The sequence below is a fragment of the Ursus americanus genome, chromosome 16 (assembly GCF_024610735.1).
Source record: "Ursus americanus isolate L20-20 chromosome 16, mUrsAme1.1.p, whole genome shotgun sequence".
Taxonomy (NCBI): Eukaryota; Metazoa; Chordata; class Mammalia; order Carnivora; family Ursidae; genus Ursus; species Ursus americanus.
The window spans coordinates 40,958,071-40,984,614 of record NC_142142.1 but is presented as its reverse complement, the minus strand read 5'-3'; the positions used below and the strand labels follow the sequence as shown (position 1 = coordinate 40,984,614).

General features: G+C 45.7%; 1 protein-coding gene across 4 annotated transcripts in view; it reads right to left on the bottom strand.

The window, feature by feature from the left end:
* ETS1 (ETS proto-oncogene 1, transcription factor) overlaps nt 1-26,544 on the bottom strand; it is a 128,700-nt gene that overhangs the window by 66,047 nt on the left and 36,109 nt on the right. The gene's annotated exons all lie outside the window — the stretch shown is intronic.

Sequence of the window (26,544 nt, the reverse complement as noted above, 5' to 3'; positions counted from 1 at the left end):
GGGTCTGCGCGCCCGCCCCCCCCCCCATCCCCCAGGATCTCCGCTGGGGGCGGGGGGGGAGTGAGGGGCGGGGCTGGCGGGGCGGGGGCGTTCCGGGGGCGGGGCCGGAGACCCGCAGCCAATCGGCGGCGGCGGCCCAAAAACGAAAGGAAGGCGGGGCGGAGCTCCTCGGCCACCAGCGCCCGCGCCCGCGCCCGCTGCCTGCCGAGGCCCAGCCGCCCGGCCGCGCCGATAGCTGAGCGCGGAGCCGGCGGGGCGCTGAGCCCGTTGCCCGGCCAGGAAGGACCCAGAGCGCGCGAACAGACTGGGTGCAGAGGCTGCCGCGGCCGTTTCGGGAAAGTCCGTCTGATTCGCCACGCATTCTTGAGGACTTGGTCACCCCGCTCCTGCCCCCCCTCCCAGTAGCAGCATAGTTTTCCGAGTGCGTGTACATCATTCATTCACAAAGACTGACACACAGGACGTGAGGCATGCGGAGGAAGGGGCGTGCGTGCGAGCGGGCGCAGGGGGTTCTCCAGCCAGTGTCCTCCAAGGGCTTTAGGAGTCCTGGACTCTCGCCGGTTAGTGAGTCAGGAATCGGTGCAGTGTTTCTGGAAGAGCCTTCGATTTTTCAGACACCTCCCCCCCCCCGCCCAGTGTCATGGTTAAGAAATGAGTTAAGAAAACACGCAGGCAGCGTTCGTGAGCAGAATTCTCGCTGCCCTGGAGAAGGATCAAGCCCAAGGCAGCCTACAGGACACCCCCAAACAAAGGCCCAAATGCTCATGTATTATTGGGAGAGCAGAGAACAGGGTCCCCAAACTGGAATCCAGTCATGGCCTGCCATAAGCGTCCAGTTTACCTATAGCAGCGGTTGGGTCGAAGGGGGAGCTATTATTGTGTTCCTCTAATTACGTCGCCATTAGCCTTTCGTTTCATGGACTCTCCACTAGATAAAACTGACAACCACCACCACCACCAAAAGAGTGATGCAGAGGCTCTGTGGTTTTGAATTTCTGGAGTACATCATTCGCAGCTGTGACAGAATCACAATGCACAGCCCCTGTTCCATTTGGGAATTCCAGACACTTCGGACACCACAACACGATCCCAAATAATTAATGACTTTGCACTAATACATTGGTTATCATAAATGGAGCTAGTTGGTTCTAATTAACACATCAACCAGTAAATCTAGAGGAACGTACACAGACACACATATGTGTAGCTAGAGCCAGACATTGAGATCTACTCTTGATTAACTAGAAGATTAAGCATAAATCTTTCTGAACAACCTCAAAGAAAGCTATTTTTAATAACGTTTCCTGATTTCTAAGCCGAGGTTGAGCTACCACCACTTTCCTGCAACTGACTCAGATCAGTTGTAACACACCTGCTTACCCTCGCCTAATCCCAGTTTTGTCTCCTTGAAGCATTAGTAACTTGCAGGTTTCCCACAGCAAATGAGAAAAGGAGCCAGGAACAGAAAATAAATCTCTGGCTCCAGGTTCAAACTTCAGATTACACCCATCCTTCAGTGCCCAGAGGAAAATATTTGTATGTGACAATACTAATTTTTTAAGGATTGTTGTAATCCAGCTGTGTTTCCAAAAGGTGTGAGAGAACAATGCTGGCCTCCAGATGACAAGAACAGACACTTCTGATCCTGGGAAAAGGGGGGGGGGGGGAATGGCTGGAAGAATGAATGCGATATTTTCACGTCCAAAGGAGCAAAGGAAAGGATCTTGAACCCGTTCTGCCTTGCCCGCTCTGAGTACATCAGCAAAAGAACTGAGCAAATCAAGAGTTGCTTTGGGGAATCTTGTTTTATTGATGTTGTGTTAAGAAAATTCTGTTATTTTTAAATCCAAGTGTGAGTACTTTTCTGCTTGCAAACGAAGCTGCCTCAGAGCCAGCCTTTCTCTTCCCCAGAAACCTCCTCAGCTTTCTTCCCCAGGCTAGCCTGAACTCTGCAGCCAACACCCCCCACCATCAGACACTAACAGAACCCACCACGATCCAAGCAGAAACACTTTCCACTCCACTCCAGCAGTGGGGGAATGTATTCCTTCGGTTCCTCAACAGAGACATCTCACCTTGTCCATCACCCTTTTGTAACCCAGTCTGGCCGCCCAGAAGCTCAAGATATTTGAAGGTCCAAATCAAGGAAGGGGGTTAGGTAAGACAGGAGGGTGGGGGGATAGCCACGGGCCCACCACAGACCTCCAGGAAATCTCCCTCTGTTTGAGGCTGATGGTGAACAGTGAAGTTATCACAAATCATACATCTAACTTCAGATCTAACTGCAACTTCGCTTGGGACAAGGGGCACTGATGTAAACAATTAAAATATGTTTACAAATGCGGGATACTAATAATCCAATCAGGTCTGCAAGTATCAAATCAATGTTGATAAAGGAAATTTTCGTTCTCTTTACGACATGAGTCGATTCTTGTAAATGTTCTGCGGACTTCAGATGGCATTTCTATCTTACCGGAGCCTAAAAGCCAATCCCTAGCCCAGTGCCTGACACATTGCAGACACTCAGGAAATACGTATTCAGTAATGAACTATCAACTTCCTGGTCACTAGGGGCGTCCACTCTGCCACCAACTCTCTCTAACTCAAAGGTTTAAGTGATCTGGTTCTGTCTGCTATGGCTTGTGAAGATGAACTAGAATGTGTCAGGGACTCCGCCCCTAGGCCTGCCCTTTGTCCCCCACAGCAGAGCTGAACCCCTCTTCCCCAGCATTTATGTCCACTCGGGTTCACTTGTGCCTCAGTTTCCCCACCAGCAAAACAAGATCAGCCAGGCCTTGCCTTCCAGCTACTTGAGGCAAGTTGTTTCAAGACTAGATCTGATTGTGAGGCACTCTAGAAAAATCAACCATGGAAATACTTTCTTGTTTTTGTTTGTCATGCAACAGTCCGCTCCTCCCACACTTGGGAGAAAACAGAACGGTATTTTTAAACATTCCTAAGACCTAAGGAATTACACCCAGCAAGTGCTAAAACTCCCTAAACTAGGAACATCATGTCAACAAGAATCAAAACGGGGCTGCAAGAGTTGGGGGACAGGGGTGTGCAGTTAGATATTCATGATATCAAGCAACTAGTCCCATTTTTATAAGAATTCCCTCACAAGCATAGAAGACGTCCACAACATAAACTTTCTCTTTACTACTCGACCCCTCAACTCCACACCAGCCTCCATAAAAAGGAAAGATAAAAATACACTGAATTTCAAACAATCATGAAAGACAGACTCTCCCTCTCCAGGAGCGTGGAGCTTGCAAAAGTTTGTCTCTTTCTTGAATCTTAAACTTCACCAAACCAAAGAACCTCTGGGTTTTGAGCTAAAATATGTCGTATTGGAGGTAGGTGCAAAAACATTCAGACCACTAACGGCTGATCCAGAACAAGTTTATGACTCACAGATGTTGATTTACGGGTTTAAATGTAAGATTTAAAAAAAAAAAAAAAAGTCCTCAATTAACAACCTGAGTTGCGTTTGTGGTTGTTTTTTCTCTAAGAAAAGGCAACAGTCTCCGTCACACGCAGGGACCTAGAAACAGGCTCTAACTCTAAAGCAAGTGGTTTCTCCGTGATAAGTTGAGTCATTAAAAAAGCACAGTGGGGCAGAAAACTGCCTGGGGCCTCGATATCTACCATTATCAAGCAGCAATAAAATGGCAAATTGGAGATCGAAAGGAAAATGAAAATAACTCTCTTAATTAAACTTTGATGCCAGAAGGCCTGAGGGTCAGTTCAAGAACCCAAGTGGCGGGCTCAGAGCTGTAGGGCTGCGGGCTGGCTCTGTGACCTCACCAGAGCCACTTAACCTTTGTGTGTGACAACCTCATCTCTGTCTCGGGGAATAAAATCACCCCTGGCTCTCCGGACCATGTAACACACACTCATTAGCTATTGTTTAGAAGGTACAATAAACAATGGGCCATAAGAAGAGCCGTGGTGAGGGGGAAGTAGTGGGGGGAGGGGGGACAGGGAGAGGGAGGACTTGGGGGCTGCTTGGCCCCCAGGGAAAGCTTCCACAATCAAACAAAGATGAGAGTGAGCAGTGTAGGCTCTGGAGTAGGGCTCAGGTTCGAACTCTAGCTCCACTGGCAAACCGGCTTAATTCCTGCTCCTATATGACTTACTCTAAAACCTCAGCTCCTCCACACTTAAGGTCGAGACAATTATAGCACCCCCCTTTCAGGGTCGTTGGGAGGATTAAATGGGATAATGGGTGCAAAGCACTTAGCACAGTGTCCGGGTCAGAAAACACGCTCAGTTAAAGTTAAATCGTTGCTCCTGCTATTAAGATCCAGGATGAGGTAGAACGGTCAAGAAACCCTGTTCAATCTCTGTGACCATCCCCTTCGCAGAGTAACTTGGCTCCTCTATTTACCTGAACCGTCTTTGGGGAAAGATAGGGAGAACGATCGTGTTGAATTTAAAAATCTCTCCAGACCCCCTCCTCACTCAGTTCCTGATTTGGGAACTTACCCAGCTTTGGCCTCCCTTGAGAAATCCCAGCACTACCTGATTAGAAGAGAAAACTGCAGATTTGTATTTGTTCTAAGAGTCATGGAAAAACCGTTGTTGAAATTCAGAAGGAAGATGGTGTGGGTGGTACCTCGGTGGAGCCAACGTCTTGGGTCTTGGCTTTGTCACATGTTGGAGCTAGCTGGGGGTCTCCCAGAGATCGTCAAGTTCAGCCCTCCTGCTCAGCAGAGGGAAAAAATGAGTGTGAGAGGGTAGGGCATTCTGCCCAAGGCCACACAGCTTGCAAAAGACCATGTCAGTCCTACAACAGCATCCCCTGGACTGCTGTTCTGTCCGTGGCATCTCCTTGGGTCTACAGACGCCACATTTGCAGAAGCCACGGCCATTCAGCGTGGTCTGTTACCGGACACTCTTGAGACACAAAGCACAATCCCATGTACACAGAGAGAGATAAATGACCAGATTTCTAGAAATCTGACAGTGTTCTCTGCACCCGATGTGTTGTCTTTGGGCAGTGCAGTGCAGGATAACCACACTAGCGTTCCCTGTGGGAGCCAGCTTGGCATGGGCTGTAGGGAGAGAAAGGGTCTGGGTTGGCTCTATTGCTGTCTGCAGTTTCTTTAGGCTGTAATTATGAACCATTCAGCTGCATCTGCAGCCCCAACAATGTGGGATGGATTGGCCTAATCCGCAGACCAAGCGACACTGTCAAATCCACCAGTTTAGACATCACGTCTTCCCCTAGCAGCAAATCAGGCTCTGCTCCCACAGAAAGAGGTGAGGAGCTGCCTATCAAGGCTGCCGGGTTCCGAGGCTTCCTCCACACCCACACTGAGCCCATTTCCTGGGATTGTTGCTCCCTCCTGGGCCTGGATAATGCAGAATGCAGGCTTACCCTATGAGCCTTTGGGGATCATGTAATTTGGATTCCAATTTAAATTGTCCTAAACTGGCCTCTTGAGGAGGTAGAGGGATGACAGCCTAAGCGCAGGTGGCAGGAGAACCAGTGCTCCTTAATAACCTGCAGAAACAGAGAAGCAGGCGCTTGGCAAGGGGCTCCAGACCCCAGGAGAACAGAATCCTGGCCCCTCCCCAGGCTGCAGGTGGTTTCCTCTGGTGGAAGGCTAAGGCCTTCCTCTGATCTTACCCTGCTTTTCTCTTGGGTTACAAAGACAACAGCAGACTTCAAAACAGATGTTCTCTGCAGTTGTGGTCTGAATCTTAAATTAAGATAATTTCATTGTGGAATCTTCCCCCTCTTCCTCCCCCTTTCATTTTAAAATGCCAAGGCAATTGCCCCCAAAGACTAGCATTTACCACCCCCAGAGATGAAGGAACAGAGATAGGGTGAAGAATTCCTCCAGCCTGTTCTTGATGCTGGAAGTGAGGCAGAGGAAGCAGAGAGCACCAGAAGAAGAAGAAATCGTCCTGACAGGAAAAAGGACGACGGTACAGGAGGGAGCACTAGAAAGCGACCTTCTCTGAGAACAAAGAAAAGACAAGTTGGGGTCGGGGGCAGGCATGAGGAGGTACAGTCATACAACGCTATATCCTTGGCTTTTGGGGACTTAAATCCCCAAGATCTCAAAATGAAATTAAGGCCTGGGAATGTGTCCAGTAGGGTCACAGAGCCCATTTCATGGTCCTGCATGGCCAATAGCCATGGAAGGACAATAAAGCAAATTGATAGGCGGTTCTCAAGCTGAAAGAGCAGCACAGGACATCAAGGGGGAGAGAAGGGAGAGGATCTTGGAAGGAGGACGCAGAAGACGCAGAAGAAGAAATCGACCTCAAACACAGACTTTCCCCCACGTGGATGTGTTGTATGCAAAGAATTTCCCTCCCCATCCCCACGGGGTGCTCCTCTTGTGCTCGGCAGCCTGTGCGGACACCTAGTGAACATTTGAATGGGCATGTCTCCCTCCGAGGCCCCTAAAGGCAGCAACTGGGCTGAGCCATCACGACCTCCAAGGGCCCAGCTCAAGACAGCAGGAGCTTAATAAACTCCGTGGATGATTTAATTAATGAACAGGTAACTTTCTAACATTCCAAATATGGATCTTTAGATATCTGTCTTTGATTTTAATTACTTATTTGTTTATTTAGTCTAATGGGCTACTGAAAGTTGCCCAATGCTCAAGACTAAAGACCTAGCCAAGTGACGCTTTTCCAACTGAAAAGGTTTTTATATAGTTTTATTGTGCTCCAGTCCTCTCCGACCTCCTTTAAAGGAAAATGTTGCGTAAGGCCAGCGTATTCGTTTTCTTTTTCCTCTGTGCATATTTGGTATAGGTGTCTGTGAAAAATGGCATCTGGCTTACCACAAAGCCAACCAGTCACTTTGTTGTCAGTCTGAACTTTTAAGCAACAGACTGTCCATGGTCTCACTCCGCTGCTCAGAAGCAGTGTTCAGGGCTTTCTGAACTTTAAGTTGAACCTTTTATTTCACTGATTATTGTGAAGGTAAGATGCCCAGTCATTACACCCATTATTTGTAAGATTTGAGAGAATGCATGAAATGAACCCCATTATCTCCATCTTTGTGAGGAAGAACAGACTGTCAGGTACTTATAGGGAAGCCAGTACCTGTTACAAATCCCCTTTACCTTCTCAGACTTGCTCTAACTGGTCAGGTTGCTAGAAGCATGGGCCATACTGCAGACATCCCCCGTAAGAGAACGAGAACGGGAGAGCTTGGGAATGAGGAAGGCAGAGGGAGCACACTGAGCCAAAAGCACCTAACAGGTGGCACTAAAAAATAAATAAATAAAAAATAAATGCCTAAAGAAGGTCTAACCCCTCCTGTTGGCTGCACTGTGACAGACCACTGTTCTCTGTACGTGGCTGTATCTACTACTGAATAATGGAAGTATTGCAACAGAAGAGCAAGGTGATCTTAAACCATAGAAACAAAGGAAACTACGGGTTTGGTTAGGGTCCACCATTACCACCAAGCTGTGATTAGGATCATGGGCACACGTTATTTTATCACCCCAGCCAGAGGACCTACGTCCTTTTTTTCTTGGACCTATTATATGAGAAGAGGCCCAAGAAAAAACCGAATGTGTCACACCGAGAACGTCTTCTTAGCCAGGAACTATAACATTCTGGGGGTCATCTACAAACATCTTACTCAGGAACGTATTCCTGTCTCACTTTTAGCACCCTGCACTGAACATTATCGTGTCATAAGGCATTCATATGAAGACCACCTTTGCCCCCTAAATTCCCTTGCTGTTTCAGATCTCCTTTTGTACATGGACTGCCCTGAAAAATGTACACAAAATCCAGGGTTTCGTAACTCTTCAGGAACATAAATCCATAAAAGCAACTCTACGGTGTCCAGGGTAATTATTCATTTTTGGAATTGACTAAGTACCCAATATACCACTGATAGAAAGTTGACAGTTGAAAAATAGCCTCAAGAAGGGATATGTCAACTTCTCCAGGATTACAGCTCACATGTAATTCTCTGCTCTTAAGGGCCGAGGAGAGATGAAGTCTTCTTTCATTTGCAAGGAGCCAGCTGTGCTCACTCCGCGTCTTACATCACCTCTCGGGAAGGAGTCAGAATGGAGTGGATGGTCCTGGCAATGACGCATGAGGCGGAACAGACCCCAGCTCACATCTCATCTATCTGGATTGGCTTCTATACAATAAAAACCTTTCTTCCTCAGAGTTGGTGAAGAGGAGAGAAGCAAATCCGACACGTGTGACGTGCAAGAAGGCGCCATTTAATCAGTCAGGCCTGTGAAGCACTTTCAAGCGTTCAGGGCTTGAAATGATAGGTAATGATAGGTAATGTGGAGCACGAAGAAAGTCGAAAATAGAGAAATTACTTCTTAATGGAAATGTATTTCATCAGACTGATCAGAAACATGTGTTTTCCCCAGACTGGGAAACCATCTTGAAAGACCTCATCACAAAAAGGCCTTGGGTGGGAAGGGCCACTAGGGACCTGCTGGGGAGGGGAGGAGGGAGGTGCAGCTGGGTGGGGAGCTGGCAACAGACTGTGGGAGAAAGAATAAACAGCAGTCAGCTCTCTGGTGGCAGGTTCCCAGGAGAGATGCCTTTCCAGGAATTAAAAATTCTAAATAATGTTGAGAATTGTCAAAAATCAAAAAGATTACGGACTTTTCTTTCAGGGAATTCCACAGCATTGAGAGAGACCAGATGGCTGGCAACAACCATTCCCAGATCCGGAAGAGGCTCGAAATCCACATATACTCTTCATTTTCAGTGAGCTAACATTTTCTGATACGGAGAGTATTTTTTTTTAATTGAACTGAATTGGGCTGAGGTGTAGAGGTAAAGAGACAATTCCAAGTAAGCGTTCCTATTTTCAAAAAGCCCATACGACGAAGACCTGCAGTTTCTTGTCAAATGGCCTATCGGGCTTTGGTGTCTTAGCTTCATAGACTCTACTCAAGCTCGAAAATAACCAAGGAGGCAATGCAGTAGAGGAGTTAAGAGCATAGGCTTGGCAGTAGATAGACAAAAGTTCGAGTTTCAGCTTGGCCCCCCTCCAGCTGTCAGTCCTTTGGCCTCAGAAAACCTCAGTGTCTTCATCGCTAGAATGGAGGTGATCGTCATGCCCAGAGTTGAACCAAAGATGGAATGGACGGGTGCCAAGTAATCTGCCCTGGGCCTGATGCAGAATGAGCACTCAACAACACCTTGCTCCTGTTAGTCACTAGAAAAGTCACAATTGTGACTTTGGATTTAGCGAGCATAACATTTTCATAGAAGTTAATCCAAGGTGTACAATGTTCCCATGATGAGATTAGGATACGGTGATCCCTCCTGGTGTGTGCCATTACATCCATAACATAATAATAAACATAATTTTAGGTCTGAGTATGCAAATCGCACCATCCTCTTGGATGCAAGGGGATTGGTTCCCATTACAGAGACGTGACATATGGTTATGGAAGCTCTAATCGTATGTTCTTGGCCACATGACACATTAGCAGCAAAGAGAGAAATATTCACTCTCTGGGACTCTTCCAATATTGGATTGTCCCCACTTTGGGCTGCAGGTTCTCCTACCCATTCAGTGATTCCGTACAACCTGAGCAAAACAAGAACTTCAGCCAATGGCTGTGCCATTTGGCTTTCAAGCTGGTCAGTGACTTAGCAGAACCTCACGCTCCCTCGAATACACACCCCGTACCATGCTGCCTGAGGCATTCCTCGAGCTGGCTCCTGTTAGGCAGTACCCCACCGCGTTCCCTCCACGGAAGCCTTGTCCTGCGTTTTCCCATCTTACACTTCTCTAGCCTATCTCTTTTTCTGACGGCTAGAGTTCTCTAACCTCTTAATTTGGGCTGTAAATCTGAACCTCAACCCATCTATAGCCCCATACACATGCATTTTATTACAGACTTCTGGACCCACGTAGCACTCCCCCAAGCTTGGACTTGCCACCCAGAATTCAGATGAAGTGTTTTACTCACTGGCATCAGCAACCCATGCTGACCAGTGGCCCCCCAGAGCCCCGCGGAGAGGTAGTCCACGTTGCCCCTTCCGCCGCCAGGCAGAGCCCTCATTGCTTGTGCTGCCCAAGAACAACCTGGATTTTGCTATTTCGGGGGCACCAGCTACATAATCTGTATTCTGGCACCACCAGTGCCTGGCACCCAGCCATCCCGGCTGGCACAGGAGAACGCGCATCGTCTCCTCTCTCGTTGCCTGCTCCATGTTGGCAAGATGAATGCCATATCATTGGGAAAGTGGACTTAATTGGTTTTCTGGGGGTGTTTGGTTAAGTCACACCCCACCTCAGCTCCAAGTTGATTAAAGTGTAGCTTTGCCCTTTCCAACAACCGTGGCAAATAAATGATGGGGAAATACTCCCAAATGCACATGGCTGGGTCTTCCCGTTCTTTTTTTTTTTCTTTCCTAGTGACTTTGGGGAGGTTTGGGCACTGATCCTGCATATACAATACTGTTCTTGTTCTTCTTTTCTCGACAGAGCAGCCTTGAATAGCTCTGTCTAAAATTATAAGCAGGGGCAGCCCTAGGCTCCAAGAGATCAGAGCCCTCATGCTGGGTCTGAACAAAGACCTTGCTTTTCCCCAACAATTAGCCCTGTAAAAAAGGACATCTATCTCCCTCTATTAAAGCCACCACGTGCCTTCAAGTCAGCCCATTGTAAAGCTAATTAAATAACACGCCTCTCTCCCCATGCAGGTCTCCTGATCAGCTTTCCTCTGTCCAAGACCTCTCTGCAAGGAGCCGCGAGATAGACAAGCCAACGTTGGACTTCTAAGCTCCCCCTTTGAAAAGCCATGTTATCAATATGGTTGAGTTTGTTCATGCTCCGGAATCTTCCATTGGCTCAGACTTTAGTCACCTCCACCTTCAAGGAATAGATAACATTTATTATTACCTGTTACTATTATCTGTTATTATTATTGAGCATTATTTTAAAAAATCAATGCTAAGGGAGGGGTAAATTTCTGTCCCAGTGTGAAAGCTTTGGTGGCTATCCACCCACATCAGGCTGAAGGTGCGGCCACCACCCCCGAGGGCGGCAGGTGTGAAGGACTTGGAACAGAAATTGCGGAGCCTGGGGAAGACACCGCCAAGCCGGCCACAGGGGCCACTGGCTGTTCTCCACCACACACGTCCGTGGACGGGGGTGACCGATGAAGCACGAGCTTCTCGGAAAGGTACGCTATAGGAAAGCAGAGATAAGAGTTCAACCAACATGTTTTTTTTTGTTGTTTTTAAAGATTTTATTTATTTATTCGACAGAGATAGAGACAGCCAGTGAGAGAGGGAACACAAGCAGGGGGAGTGGGAGAGGAAGAAGCAGGCTCATAGTGGAAGAGCCTGACGTGGGGCTCGATCCCATAACGCCGGGATCACGCCCTGAGCTGAAGGCAGACGCTTAACCGCTATGCCACCCAGGCGCCCCCAACCAACATGTTTTAAACATGATGTAGAAATAATGAATTCCATCAAAGCCTCCTTACTGCTGAGCAGATAAAATCCAACCAGAGCCCAAAGGCCAGAATTGGTCCCTGCCCATCCTCCAGCCATGTTTCACCTTCTCTCCCTCAGAGGGACACTGCCCTCCAGGGCACCCGCGCTTGTGGGGAGCCCTCGAACACACCCCAGGGCCTCATCCTTCTGTGCACTTCTGCGGGCCTTGCCCTTTCAGGAAAGCCCTGTTCCCCCAGTCCCACTCATCTGTCAGGACAAAGCAGCAAACATTACCACCCCCACCCCACCCCCATTCTGCCCCACGCTCCCCTACCCCCCCTTGAAGGTTTCCTGGGCCTTCCTGATGAAAACAGGCACTTCCTCCTCTGCTCTCTCTGAACAAACGGCCTCCCAGTCAGCACCTCCGGGCTTCTGACTGAGCACTTCCAACACTGCGGACCAAACACCTCAGCCCTTCAAGGGCGGGAACCATAATCTATTCAAATGGTAATTTCCAGCTTAAAATACAGTGACTTGGACATAGTGACCTAGTGAATGCTTAATAAAGGTTGAAAAGAACAAATAACTACAAAACGAGTGAAAGAAATAATGAATAAATAGATGAATGAATAAAACTAGCATCTGATACGAAATGTGATCTGAGATGGTGATGGTAGTCTCAGGCCTGCTCCCGGCTTCACTGCTCCCGGCCCTGTGTGCTTGGAAAAGGCCACTGTTATCTTTCAACGTGGTTCTGCCTCTCTCTGAAATTGTCCGACCTCAGGGTGCCTCGGTGGCTCAGTCTGTTGAGAGTCCACCTCTTGGTTTCGGCTCAGGTCATGATCTCAAGGTCATGAGATGAGCCCTGCATTAGGCTCCGTGCTCAGTGCAGAATCTGCTTGAGATTGTCTCCCCACTCCCGCCCCCCGCACCAGATCATGCACTCTCTCTCTCTCTCTCAAGTCTTAAAAAAAAAAAAAAGAAAGAAATCGTCTGATCTCATACGTGTGCATACACATGCACATACTTCTCAGATACATTTTTTAAAATAATAGAATGGAGGGGCGCCTGGGTGGCTCAGCTGGTTGGACGACTGCCTTCGGCTCAGGTCATGATCCTGGAGTTCCGGGATCGAGTCCCGCACCGGGCTCCCTGTTCAGCAGGGAGTCTGCTTCTCCCTCTGACCCTCCCCGCTCTTGTGCTCTCTCTCTCTCATTCTCTCTCTCAAATAAATAAATAAAATCTTTAAAAAAATAAAGTAAAATAATAGAATGGAAAGAGACCAGGCCGACCATTTTCTAAATCTGCTTAATAGTTCTAGAGCTTAACTTTTCAAACCAAGTCTAGTCTTTGAGGTTTCTAGCTCATTGAGTCACGGGACCATATAAATCTTTCTTTCCAAGTGTTTTTAAGAAGACTCTACCAACCTTCTTGAACGTCTGATACTGATGAGTGGATGACTAAATATAAAGTCCATATACTATTTAAGTTTCCCATGAAATAATCGTGGGCCTCCAAATCAGAAGGGAAAAAAGAAAAGAAAAGAAAGAGAAAAGAAAAATAAAAATAAAAATTAAAGCATGTGGCAAGAGATTTTGAACTCCGCCAAATCCCCAAACATTTAAAAACAACCAAAGTCACTGAAAGATTACTATCTTTAAAATGTAAGGCCTTGGGGCACCTGGCTGGCTCAGTCAGTGGACAGTGAGACTCTTGATCTCAGCGTTGTGGGTTCGAGCCCCACGGTGGGTGTAGAGCTCACTTAAAAATGTTTTTTAAATAATAAACAAACGAACAAACGAACATAAAACTTCATAGCAAAACTCATTGCCTGATGATTTGTCTATAAATTCACATCTAAGCTGATGACTTTGGGTTGGTTCTTCCCTTGTTATTTTCCCATCACAATCTCAACTTCTAAAAAAGATATTTTTCTAATATTTGAGGGTACCTTCCATACAGAGAGAGAAATGAAGGCATAAAGACAGACGGAGTGGAAGATTCCGTGGTCCTCCAGCAGCAAGAGAGAACCATTTCAGGTTTTTACCCTCCAACCTGAAACTAAGGGAAAAAACACTGTCATTCATTTGGCAATCGCTTTGTTCTGGCCAGCTTCCTACTTGCTCAAGTGGAATGCCCACTTATAATGATCATAATGGATTGAAAGCCATAAAATTAGATTCTGGCTGGCAATAAGCTCTTTATTACTTGACTTTACCACAATGGGCCTCCATTCTCAGGTCTTGCCTTAAGGAAGACTCATCCAAGACCTCTAAGATATGTAAAAATAGGATAATAAGTGAAGACAAATAGATCTGCATTTCTGTATAGATCTGACTCCTCAAGATACAGCTTGGTGTGAATACAAAGCAGCCATTGAGCATTGAGCGTGTAAAAATAACACCTGTTCATTTATCAAAGACAGATCAAATAAACTACATGGCAGAAATAAACTATGACAACAAAGATAAATAGAAAACATGGCAGCAAGGGAAGAACGATTGGAAATAAATATAAGTGTGAATGCCACCATATTAATCAAAGAGAAATATCAGATGCACGTAATCAATGCACTTTAAGCAAAGAGTAGGAACGTTTAAGATAAGAACTATGTTTTGTAAATTTGAGTACTGTCATGGAGGTATTGGGGACAAGAATTAAGTACATTGGGTAAACACGGTGTTATATTAAGGTCCTAGAAAATAGCATACTTTATGTGCGAGAGACATGCTGCTTTCTAAACCCAACTGAAGTTTTCAGCCATATTAAAAGCCATAAAATAGGCAAGTCAAGATACAAAAGAACCCTCTCGTTAGCTGGAGGAAGAGTTCAGAATTGAAGTGTTGATGGTTCATGTCAATATATTCCAGTTAGCAGGTTATTTGAGCAATGACATCAGAGTAAGAGGAGGCCATGTACCTCTGCAAATGGAATCCCTTAGAAGAGCAATCAGGAGACATCATGTCCCGCTACCTTCATAGAGTTTGGGTCATTTTATTTAAATCCTTTAGGAGCCAAACCTCAGCACTGAATGTGAATAAGCACACTCCTTCCCCCTGATGGAAGGAACGGCAGTGCTTTCCCTTGGCTGGCCTGGAAGGTCACAAAGCAGTTTGATCAACATCATGTCCCAGCACCTCCGAGATATGTCTAGAAGGAGGGAATGCATCCCAGCCCTCAGCATGCCAGTGTTTGTCCAGGGTGGAGAGACTCTCCATTGTTATTGCTCAACTCTGACCCACGAGAGCAGGGCAAAATAGTGAAGACCCATATTTGCTCAGCTCTTGCAAATTATTCATATGTCCCACATCTCTCTCACCTGCCACTCAGAGATCTTTAAGTGTGGTTTTTGCCCCCCAAGTCTTTTGTCTTCATTCATTGGATTTCTTATTAGACCTTTTATCACTTATGGACCATAAACCATCTAAACCATCTGAATCCTTATTTTTCCACCAAGAAAGGGGGAAGGGGAGACGGAGGGAAGGCATGGTGTGGTGGAGAAGAGATTATCAATGCATTAATTCCTACCCATCTTCACTCAAAATAGAAATAAGGAGAGCTGTCATTGGGAGGTGGATAGAGTAGGGTCCCAAGTGATGCATCTGGTTGAGCTCAAGGATGAACCAGAGGAAGAATGAAATCAGGGTCAGGATTAAGGGGAAGGGGAGGAAGGACTCAGCTCCCTTCCCATGGGAACTAAGCGGCGAGGGAAGCTGACATGGAGTTAGGTCTGCGCTCAGAAGGCTCAAAGTGTGCCATACACCTCTCTCACAGCTGCAGAGGAAAATGTTGGGAAGCATTAGAAGTAAGAGCAGCCGGTCACAAACCACATATGTCTAAATTGTCTTTTTTCTATTTATATATGTATACTGGGATTTTATAATAACGTGTTCCAATAGTGACTTCAGGACAAGTAGGACATACATTACAAATGCACAAATAATACATTCTGGGAAATGTTCCATTGTTCTAAAGTCACATACCCCCATTCTTCACCAAAGGCCAAGCGAGCACCTGAAAGAAGGGAGAGAGAGAAGAGGGATGGGAGGAGAACTCGGGGGGTTAATTGCAGATATAATATTTATTGATGCCTCTACTGTAAGAGGTAATTTCACTTCCGTAGATTCACAGTGTTTTTTCCTTCAAGATGCCCAAATTGAATATACTAATTTTATTAAAAGTCTTGTTTATGCCAAACTCTAGATTCAGGATATTTGCCAGACAACTGTTAGTGACTTTTTTTTTGAAATCTATCAAAGATAAGGCCAAAAAAAAAGTAAAAAGAGAAATGTCAATATTAATGTCTTGGAGAAACAAACATGCATTAAATGAGATTTATACAATTAATTCATAAAATGAATTAATAAAATTTTCTTAGAAAAGTCTGCTGATTTTTTTTTCTTTCTGGAGTTAAAGAAATTTTTGGAGATTTACTTATTTGTTTATTTATCCTTTGCTTTATTGACTCCTCTTAATATCTCCAAGACTTAAAACCAGTACACCAAGAAAGACAAAAAGAAACACACTGAAGTAACTTAAAAATCAGATATGGTTTGTGTTAGTTTAATTGTAATACAAGAGGTAAGGGGAAAGTGTTTATGTTCCCCTTTAGAGACGAGGAAATTGACAACCAATCAGCATAACTAGATTTTTAGATTTTGCATTCTTCAGTAACTGCACACGTAGTGGCCGCTTTCTGCTGCCTTTTCCTGGTAACTATTATTTCATAGGTCCAGTGCAAAGCCCAGCACAGGGTTTAATACTAGGCTACAGAGTCAGGCTAACCTGAGCTCATAACTGGGGTCTGTAACGTATTAACAATGCAACTTTTAGCATGCTACTTCAACTGTATAAAGCTCAGCTTGCTCCTCTATAAAATGGACTCATAGGATTTTTTGGTAAGATTTAAGTAAGATAAAATATGTAAAATATTTAACAGTGTCTGACTCAAAATAAACAATAAACGGCAATTTCTTTTCAGTTTCAAAAATTTTTTAAAAATCACGTTCCAAACTAGACTTGGAGCTCAGGTATCCTCAATTCACTAAGTTCACTATCCATCAAAAAATACTCATCACAGTGAGCAATGTTGAGGAACCACTTAATACAAATGAATATCTATGCCACAGATAAGAAATACATAGGTGGCCTATGTATTTTAAAATATCTGCTTATAAGATTGCCAAGACAATAGGATAAGAAAAATTTTTACTTATTTAAGTTAACTCTGTGCCCCACGTGGGGCTCAAACTCTTGACCCTGAGATCAAGAGTTGCATGCGCTACTGACTGAGCCAGCCCGGCGCCCCAGGATAGGAAAAATCTTCCTACAAATAGTGCTGGGACAATGAGCTATACATATACAAAAGAAAGAAATTGAACCCCTTACTTCATGCTATGCACAAAAATTAACCCAAAGTGGATCATAGACTTAAATATAATAACTAAAGCTATAAAACCCTTACAAGAAAATATAAGAGTAAATCTTCACAACCCAGGTTAGTCAATGACTTCTTAGCTGTGACACCAAAAGCATGAGAGACAAAAGAAAAAATAGATAAATCAGGCTACCATAACTAAAAACACTAGTGCTGTAAACCAAAACATCAAAAAAGTAAAAAGACAACCCATATTAAGGGAGAAAATATTTGCAAAGTATGTATCTGATAAGGAACTTATATTCAGATTATATAAAGAACTCTTATAACTCTGTAGGAAAAAGATAGCCCAATTTAAAAAAAAAATGGGCAAAGATTTAAATAGACATTTCTCCAAATACAAATGGCCAATAAACAGGTGAAAAAGGGCTCAAGATCATTCATTAGCCATTAAGAAAAATCAAATCAAAGCCAGAATGAGATACTATTTCCTATTCACTATGAGAGCTATCAGAAAGACAGACAATAACACATATTGGTGAGGATATGTAGAAATTGACACCCTTGTACGTTGCCGGCGGGAATGTAAAATGGTGCCATCACTTTGGATAACAATTTGTCAGTTACATAAGAGTTACCATATAACCCAGCAATTCCACTCCTAAGTATAAACCCACGTGAAGTGAAAACATAGGTTCACACAAAAACGTATACATGAATGTTCACAGCAGCATTACATACAACAAACATAAAGTGAATACAACTCAATTGTCTGTCAAATGGTGGGTAAATAGAATGTAACGTATCCACATAATGGAATATTATTTGGTGATGAAAAAGAGTGAAGTACTAATAAATGGTACAACATGGATAACCTTTGCAAATAGTCAAAGAAGTCAGCCACAAAAGGCCACATATTGTAAGACTGAATTTACGAGAGAAGGCCAAAATGGGCAAATTTATAGACAAAAATTAGACCAGTAGTTACTAACATATAGGGGTGAGAGGGATAAGGGAGAATGGGACTGACTGCTAACAGGTATGGGATTTCCTTTAGGAGAAACAGAAACATTCTAGAATTAAATTACATGATGTTTGCGCAATATTGTGAATATATTTAAAACCCTTAAATTGTATACTTTAAATGGGTGAATTATATAGTATGTGAACTAAGTCTCAATAAAGTTCATCTCAAAACTGTCAAAACAACAACAACAATAACAGCCCTCAGCTTTTCCAGAGGTGAAGTCAAGACAAATAAAAGGGAGAGAAAGAATTTCCTACCATCCAATAAAGCCTGCCCAGCGGAGTCTATGAACATCATCTCAAGACCATTTGCTTAACCAAAGTTCAGTGGAAAAACATCTAACATTTCCATGACCTTCTTTTCTAAACTTCCTAAGTGGCTCAGAGAGAGGCTGCCCGGGGAAACTCCAAATGGAACCTAAAAATATTATCTCCTGGCTTTATAAACACCAGGAACACTAATGAAGTGAGGAGCAGCAGACCTAACGAATGGAACGTTTCATTCAGGTTGGCAGGCCCGAGCAGAGTCTGAACTCAAATCTGAAGACAGTCAGGAAGGCCCAGGAGGGGCTAGATGAGGGCCGGGGAGGTGAAAATCAACACAGGGTGAAGAAGGAAAGAATAACAGTGAACTAGGTTACATAAAGCAGAGCAAGAGTGACCACTATTCTAAACATCAGTAAAACAACCCCTTTTCAGATCTAACTCCCCATTCTCATTCTGTTGACCAAGTTTGGACAAATGAGTGCTCTTCAAGGCAAATGCCCTGTATCTTCACTTTCACGTAATTTGCAAAGAGGCCAGAGGGGGAACCAGGTTGCCTTGGTCTCTCCTTACTCTAGTGTGCAGTAGGAATATTCTTACAACTCCCACTCTCCTGATGCTCACCTGGCTGCCCAGCGTAGGTATGTCTGTCTTAGCTTCCCATCAGCTTATGCTGACGCTCCTTGAGGACAAATGTGCCACCCTACTCTGTATGCCCAATACCTCATGCAGCATAAAGGCTCAACAAATATGTGTTGGTTGATGACAGACAGAATAAAAGTGCTCTGATGTAACCAAGACCCTAAACCAGTCAAAAACCTTGCATTACCTCTAGTCCAATTGAGGACCAAGACACCAACCACCCCACCAGTAGCTCTGACGAGTGTGGACAACCAGCATACAGATATGTATCACATCCTCTGCGCTATGGCAAGTAGTGGGCTAAGCGTTGGGAATATGGAAATAAACGGTAAGTTCCCTTGGCTTAGAGGGAGAGAAATTGAAGACAAAGAACCTTCTGGAATAATCTTTGGATTTTGCTCTGAAGAGTTTAGGGTGTTTTTCTGTTTGTTTGTTTTGTTTTAATTTAGTAACTTCTTAACTGATTTTAAAATCCTGGGTAGTTATCATGACCATCCTGACAGATGAATCTCATAACCGTGTCTTGTTTATCCAACAGACCTCAACTGTGTGCCTTTGACAATCCAGGTACTTTGCCAGGTACTCGGAACAGGACCAGGACAAAGGCCTACCCTTGAGGTACCTACGGATGAGCAGCAAAGACCAAAATCAGTGACGGCAGAACAGTGAGATAATCTGCAATTCAAGTACTCACCAGTATCGGGGCCATGCAACTGGGGCCGGGACTAAGAGATTGACAATCCTCCTCCTCCTCATCCTTATAAATTCGCCAGATATTTAGAAGATAAGATTGACAGGACTGTGTCCAAATTAGTGTGAGGATAGGCTGATTGTCTGCTGCTCTTGCACCCTTAGAGTTCTCCCCTCTTCTTCTGCTACCAGACCCCTCCTGCTTCCCTTCTAGGAAAGACAAGAAGACATGAGCTAAAGATAGAGAAGGAGGAGGAGGAAGAAGAGGAAGAGAGGAAGAAAGAGACCCAGGAAGAGGAGGGCAAGGGACTTGACAAGATTATTGCTATCCTAGGGTTCCCCGGACGGGCTCTTCCGGACTTCTCAGTTCTGTGAGACAAGAAATCCCGTCTTCATGTTAAGTTCATTGAGCCAGATTTCTGCCACTTGCAAAAAAAAAAAAGAGCCCCAAACAACACAAGGGTCAAAGCAGAAAGGAGGGAGTCAATACTAAGTACTAGTTTCCTAGGCTGGTAATTAGTAGATCACTTGACTTTTGCCAAGACAGGATCGAGGGTCTAGGTTATGCTACAGAGGTGGGACAGAAAGGGATGAGCTCAGCTGTAACTTTGAGACAACCGTGTGATATCCAGGTGAACTACTCACAGGAAAATATTCATGGAATAGACTTCAACATTAACCATTAACTGATGAAACTGAAGTGCCATTTCCCCCTAAAGTATTCTTTAATTTACAAATTTTCTTTAAAGGGGGGGGGCTTATTTTTCTAATAATCATTACAAAAAAAAATAAGCCTGGCACATTTGCACCTGGCGAAGTACTAGTTCCCAGCCAGAAAGAGAGAAATGAGTGTTTTAAAGCAATCCGAACCACAGAGATTCTCTCTTGCTTTTCCAGCAGGTTTTCCACTTCGCTTAGATGATTAATTTCGATTAAATGATTAATTTCCACCTGCCCACCTGCCACAGATATCAGGAAATACGGGCAGTGAAAAGCATAAGTGATCAATAACAATGGGAAAGATGCAGAAGGACATTTCAAACCGTCTGTCCTTTGCCCCCAAATCTTATTGGTTGAGTTCTCATAACACATGCCATGCTGAGTCCCCTTTTTGCTTTGCTCACTAAAGCAGAACTAGAAGATTATTCTTTTTTTTTTTTAAGATTTTATTTATTTATTTGACAAAGAGAGAGACAGCCAGCGAGAGAGGGAACACAAGCAGGGGAAGTGGGAGAGGAAGAAGCAGGCTACCAGCGGAGGAGCCTGATGCGGGGCTCGAACCCAGAACACTGGGATCACGCCCTGAGCCAAAGGCAGACGCTTAACAACTGCGCCACCCAGGCGCCCCTAGAAGATTATTCTTGAAATCAATAGCTTTCTTTTCCTATCTGACCTGGTCTTTCCCACTTGATAGATTCCTAAAACATTCCCTTGAAGTTCCCTTAAAAGGTTTGGAAATATTTGTCTTATGTGATGGGAACAGAAGGATAACAAAAAATGACTTAACCTACTTCAGAAATATCCTGAAAGATTTTTGAGGGGATAAGCAATTCACAAAGTCCTTTAATAATGGATTTCGGAGTTAAATTTCACCATAGCTAATCTAAACCTCTCTTTTCCCATTTTTCCCATTTTCCCCCTTAGTCGTCAATGGATCTAAAGAACAGCTGGTAAGTCCCTGATAATACTTTACGAAGAGTTAAGTCTGCATAGTTGTTCATCTTAATTGATTTTATACTTAGTTCCAACTCACTGCTTACCTGAAGCTCGATGTCTAGGAAAGGCAATGAAAAATTTGAAAAGTAAGTCAAGCCGGGGAAGAGGAGTGGACACTTGGTGTACCACTTGCTGTCACAGCACCAGCAGGCTGAATTGGAGAGACCACCGTAAGGGTTAGAGGAAAGCTGTTTTCCTTGTAGATTTCGTAATTTCAAGTTTTTAAGTGCTCTCTGATAGGAAAACAGGTGGAGAGCAAAACAAATGTTCTTTCAATTCATTAAAACTTGTGAGATCAGGAAGAAATGTTGAAAGGGCAGATGGAAAAGTGATTAATTGTTTACTAAAAAAAAAAGAAAAGAAAGAAAGAAAAAATATGGAATTTCCCTCCTCCGCAGCCCAGTCAGTAGGGCTGAGAGAGGCAGGCCGCCCCCCCCCCCCCGGGAATTGTGGATAAATGCACAGAGGCTTAGAAGCCTCATCCCTGAGCCCCTCACCCCTGCCTCTTCCCAATTCTGCACAGAGACATTTCAATTCCATTCTCTTCCAAGGCTCCCCCTCTCCCATCTCCAGAGCAGCAGCCCCGAATCACATCATTGAGTTTAAAATAAAGAAATGCTTTTCCTAAAGAATTCGCACACAAATAATCTCATTACCCCAGCACTTAGGTTTATACAGCAGACGTCTTCTGCCAGGAGGAGAAAAAAAAAAACAACAACAATCTACGCTCACTCACATGGAACAGCTGCGGGGAGAAAAATGGTATTTAATTCATTGTGAAATATTCAACAATGGCTACACTGCACTTTTAAAAGCCTTTTGATAGTAAAACCCACAGAGAACAGCCCATCCTGTGTGCTGAAAAGCAGCTTCCCCACAATTAGTCCCCCTATTCAGAGGTCTGAGAAGTCTGCGTAACCTTCAGCACGTGCTATGTACGCTGTGGATAGCTTCAAGGGTATAACCTTTCACAAACTTCGTAGGGTTTAGTCTTGCTCAGCGACTCTGTCTGCTCCCAAAGCTAGATGGGGGGAGAAGGAGAAAGGGGGCAAACGGAGTGTGATGCTTAGGTGACAGACCATCAATGAACGCCCAGCAAAGGAAAACCTATTCTCCCAGGGGCCCTGCCGATGACCGAGCTCCTTCATGCCCGATGTCAGACCCCAAGGAATCAGAGAGAAGGTCCAAAAAGACAAAAAGATAGGCTACATAGGCTCATTTTCTCTATTTATGGGTCTCTGGTCTGTGGGACAACGAGGAAAGCTTATATTCTCTTATCCTCTAGGGCGGACTCTAGCCACTAGGGATGAAGCCACAGTGACGACCTAAAAAACATTTTGGGGGCAGGCCAAGTTTGCATCCAGGTCAGAGCACGGGCTCTGCAGTAGGATCCCAGTTTAACTGACCCTCTCCCCACCTCCCAGAATTACAGTTAGACTTCCTTGGGGGGGGGGCAAGGTAGCTCTCTGAGCCTCATTCCTCTCATCTGTAAAATGGGTCATAATATATCATCCTCGGAAGAAGGTTTTAAGAGTGAAATCAGCACACGTGTGTAATTCTTAGTATAGAGAAAGTATTTAATGAATGACATGACAATTACTCTTCCTCTCTAGCTGTTCCAGAAAGAAGGCAGGCCTTCTCCTGGGATTCTATAATAAGATTATTTAAAATTGAACAAGAATGGGATATGAACTGTTTTTACTCTATATTCTTTTTTTTTTTTTTTAAACAGAGAGACGCAACAGAAATAGAGATAGGCACCAATATCTAACTGGAAATTCTGAGGGATCTGAGTATGTTGGGGGGGAAAAAAAAACCTACCAAAAGTCAAGCTTTGCATCGTGATAGTTCGGTGCTGTTGTTCAGGAACTTTAAACTCAGATTTTCAAAACACAAAGTACGTGAAATGGTTGACTATCTCAGGTATGGTTGAAGCAGACACGACTTTTCTGTTATTTCCAAGTTTCCATCAAGCAGGACCACAGACACGTCAGCCACTTTCCTTATACAACCCAACATTCAACTTATCAACGTCACGTAAGCCCTAGCCCTGTTCAGTGAAGAATGTCCATCTGTCCCGACCAAAGAAGGAAACGCTAAGACATCACTGGGCAGTTCAAAGGAGCTGACCCAGGGTGGGGTAATCTCTCTCCCTCGATTTGAAACTTCTGAAAATGGTCTCCACTTGACTAAGCCAGTTTGTGACAGTGGACAGAACAGTCAGGGGTTCCACAGGAGGCCAAAGATCAGAAATGGGGGCCAAGATCCTGAAGGGCACCCCGACTCGGAGGCAGTTGGGTGGGGGTACATAGCATCTGGGGGTGTATGTATGCACTATGGTTGTTTTGTACACATTGTTGGGGGGGGTGAGCTCTGGACTGCTGTCCCCTTCAGAGGCACAATTTCTACCACTCACTCTCCCCCCACCACACACACCCCCCCCTCCCCAGGGGACCGCTGGGAACGTCTATCACCAGAGACAGGCCTGTGAGAAGCAGCTCACAGTGGGACTCTCCCCTGTTGCTCTGGAGGGGCCTGTTCTGGCCCCCCCTCCCCCCAGCAGAGAGGCCGCAGGTCCATAACCTCCATGGACGTTTGCAGGGCTCCTTCTGTGGAGCACGAAATAAAAGGGGATGTTGAAAGTGGGGGCGGGGGGGGGAGGAGAAATATGGCCGGACTTCAGTGAAGGCTTCAATGCCTCGGGTCTCTGGCATAATGGGACAGAATCAGCTTCCAGATTTAAATACACTCTCTTGGGACTGACCAGAGCAGTGAGAAGGGATTGATAGGAAGGAAGCTCCTACCTGAAATTCAATCCAGTTCAACAAAATGGGCTTCGCATGCTCTCTATGTACACCATGCTTTTAAATGCTGCAGGGGGTACAAAAGTCCCTTTTCTCCCGGCCAATAGTTTTTAACTCCGTGGGGGTCTCAGACTGCTCCGAGAATCAGAGGAAAGCTAGACTTTTCGAAAACTCCTTGCACACTATTGCAGAGGGATGGCACATTTCCGACGCTCAGCCAGGTCAAGCGCCCCTGCTCTTATGAGAATCGGCAGGTCTGAGACTTGGCAGAAAGTGGTCAGGGTTGGTTTAAAAAAGAAAATGTAGAAAGCAGGTAAGAAATCAAAAGAAGTGCAAAGGCCACCAGAGCCCTGCTTCTGTGGATATTTCATCCCCGGTACCTCCGTTCCTCAAGCACCCGGGCAGCAAGTCTGAGGAGAAGCCGGGAAACACACAAAACTACCTCGAGTTAGTAGTTCTGTGGTCTTGTTTTGTTAATGACCCCTGCAAGGATGTGCAGAGGTTCCAAAGGTTTATTTTCTTCAACAGCAAGGATGTCCAAAAGCATCACACATATTTTCCGAGGTGGTAAGTGCGTCTAACTGGGGTGTTCAGGAATGGAGTGGGGGGAAAGCACTGCCGGATTTTTAAAAATAGTGATCTGGAAGAGGGGATGGTCCCACTGACTAGGCTGCCAGATGGGGGCAGGGTCAGAAGTGAGAGCTGATGGACCACTCACACTGGCAGCCTCAGAAAGAGCCAAAGGTTGCCCTCTACATCAGCAGAAAGGTAATTTCTCTCACAGTGCAATTAGGTCTCATGTTTGACCTATGACCTCTGGCCCATGTGATATTTATGCTCTCCAGACAGGCAGCAACAGGGCGAGTGCGAAGCAAGGCATGTAATGGGAAAGGGAAGAAAGGGCGGGAGGAAGGAAGGAAGGAAGGAAGGAAGGAAGGAAGGAAGGAAGGAAGGAAGGAAAGGAGGGAGGGAGGGAGGAAATGAGGGAGGGAGGAAAGCAGGGAGGGCGGAAAAGAAGGGAGGAGGAAGGAAGGAAAGGAAGGGAGGGAGGAGGGGGGGAGAGAGGAAGCTGATCATTTTACAGCAACTCATGAAATCATACGTTGAGAGCCATGCTTTGGTGTTCGCCTTTTCCAGATTCAAAGTGGTGTTTTGTTCCCCACCATAATTCTGGGAGGTAGGCACTATTATATTACAAATGAGAAAACTGGGGCTCAGAAGGGCTCATCGATTTGCCCATGGTTGCAGAGCTGGGAGGTGGCAGGGTTATAACCTTGACCTGAATCCTTCCCACCAAACCCTCCTGCTCCTTTCTAAACAGTAACAATCCACACGTGTGCTCTGGGTCGAGCCTTAGGCTCCCTTACCTATCTCTCCATCTCCCGGACCTACCTAGAGCTCCCTCCGACCTCTTGCAAAACTGCATCTCAGTGCAGAATCTCTTCTGTTCCAACCGTCTCTTTCCAAAGCCCGGCTCGGGGCAAATGTGCTACCGCAGACTGAATGGACGGCATTCAGGCCCACGGAGTTCACTCCTCTCTCCTCTCCTCCCTGCCTGGATCTGGATTTAAAAACTCGGGTCCTCGTCCTCGGACGCCCTACCTCCCGGCTCGCTCTGCCCGCGCCAGCGTCGCTGGCAGCGCCGGGGTTAACCGGCCAGCCCTGCGGAGCAATGATTTCTGTTTTATTTCAGCAGGGGAAGTGTGTGCCTGCCTGATTAGCCTGATGGTTTCCTCTTTTCCCATAACCTCCAGACCCCCATGGCCCAAGTGTTTACTCTCTGAAATAAAAAATCTGCTGGTGTTTTTCTTTTTGTGTGCTCGTGTATTTTGGGAGGATTGCAGAAGAGGGAGGCGGGGTAGGGGTTAGGGACGCGGAGGCTGGGGGAGGGAGCGAGACGCCTCCCCCTGCGAGCGGCCCTCCCCCACCGAGCCTCCTCCAGCTGCGGACTCTGGGCTCAGACCCCTGGCCGCAGTGCAAGAAAGAAACTTATTAATGAGGGAGCTGGGTCTCCTGCTTCAGCAGCTATAAACACAGCGAACATCTGGAGAGAGAGAGTAAGAGTCTCTCCGCGACCAGACACTGAGAAAAACAGGCTGTCTCTGCGCATCCATCCCCCACCCCTGCACGGTCCCACGCAGCCCTCTCCTCCCGGCCGGACTCCAGCTCCCACACCATTCACCCAGCCCGAGCTCTCCATTCACAGAGTGGAGCAGGGCCGGGCCGCGCCAAGCGGGGGCCGACGCCAGGCGCGGCATCCACGGTCCCCAGCCCCCGCTCCTGGAGTTCCAGAAGAGGGGTCAAACTGCTTGAATCAAATAAGAACTCGCTGCCCCGGGACCTTTTCCCAACTCGGACCAAATATTTGTGGTTTGAAAAAGTTCAGAGAACTTTTTTTCTCCCCAGCCCCCTGGGATTTTCAGTGCGAGGCTGTTACATCCTAGGATTTTTGAGAAGCAACGCATCGGAGGACAGCCAGCAGAAGGCTTGCGTTCTAACCGGAACCCCGCTGAAGGTTTCTGCCTCTAGGGGACCTTCCTTCCCAAGCACCTGCAGAGATGATTCACATCTGTAAAGACCTTTAGGATCCTTCCTGCCCTGGACTGC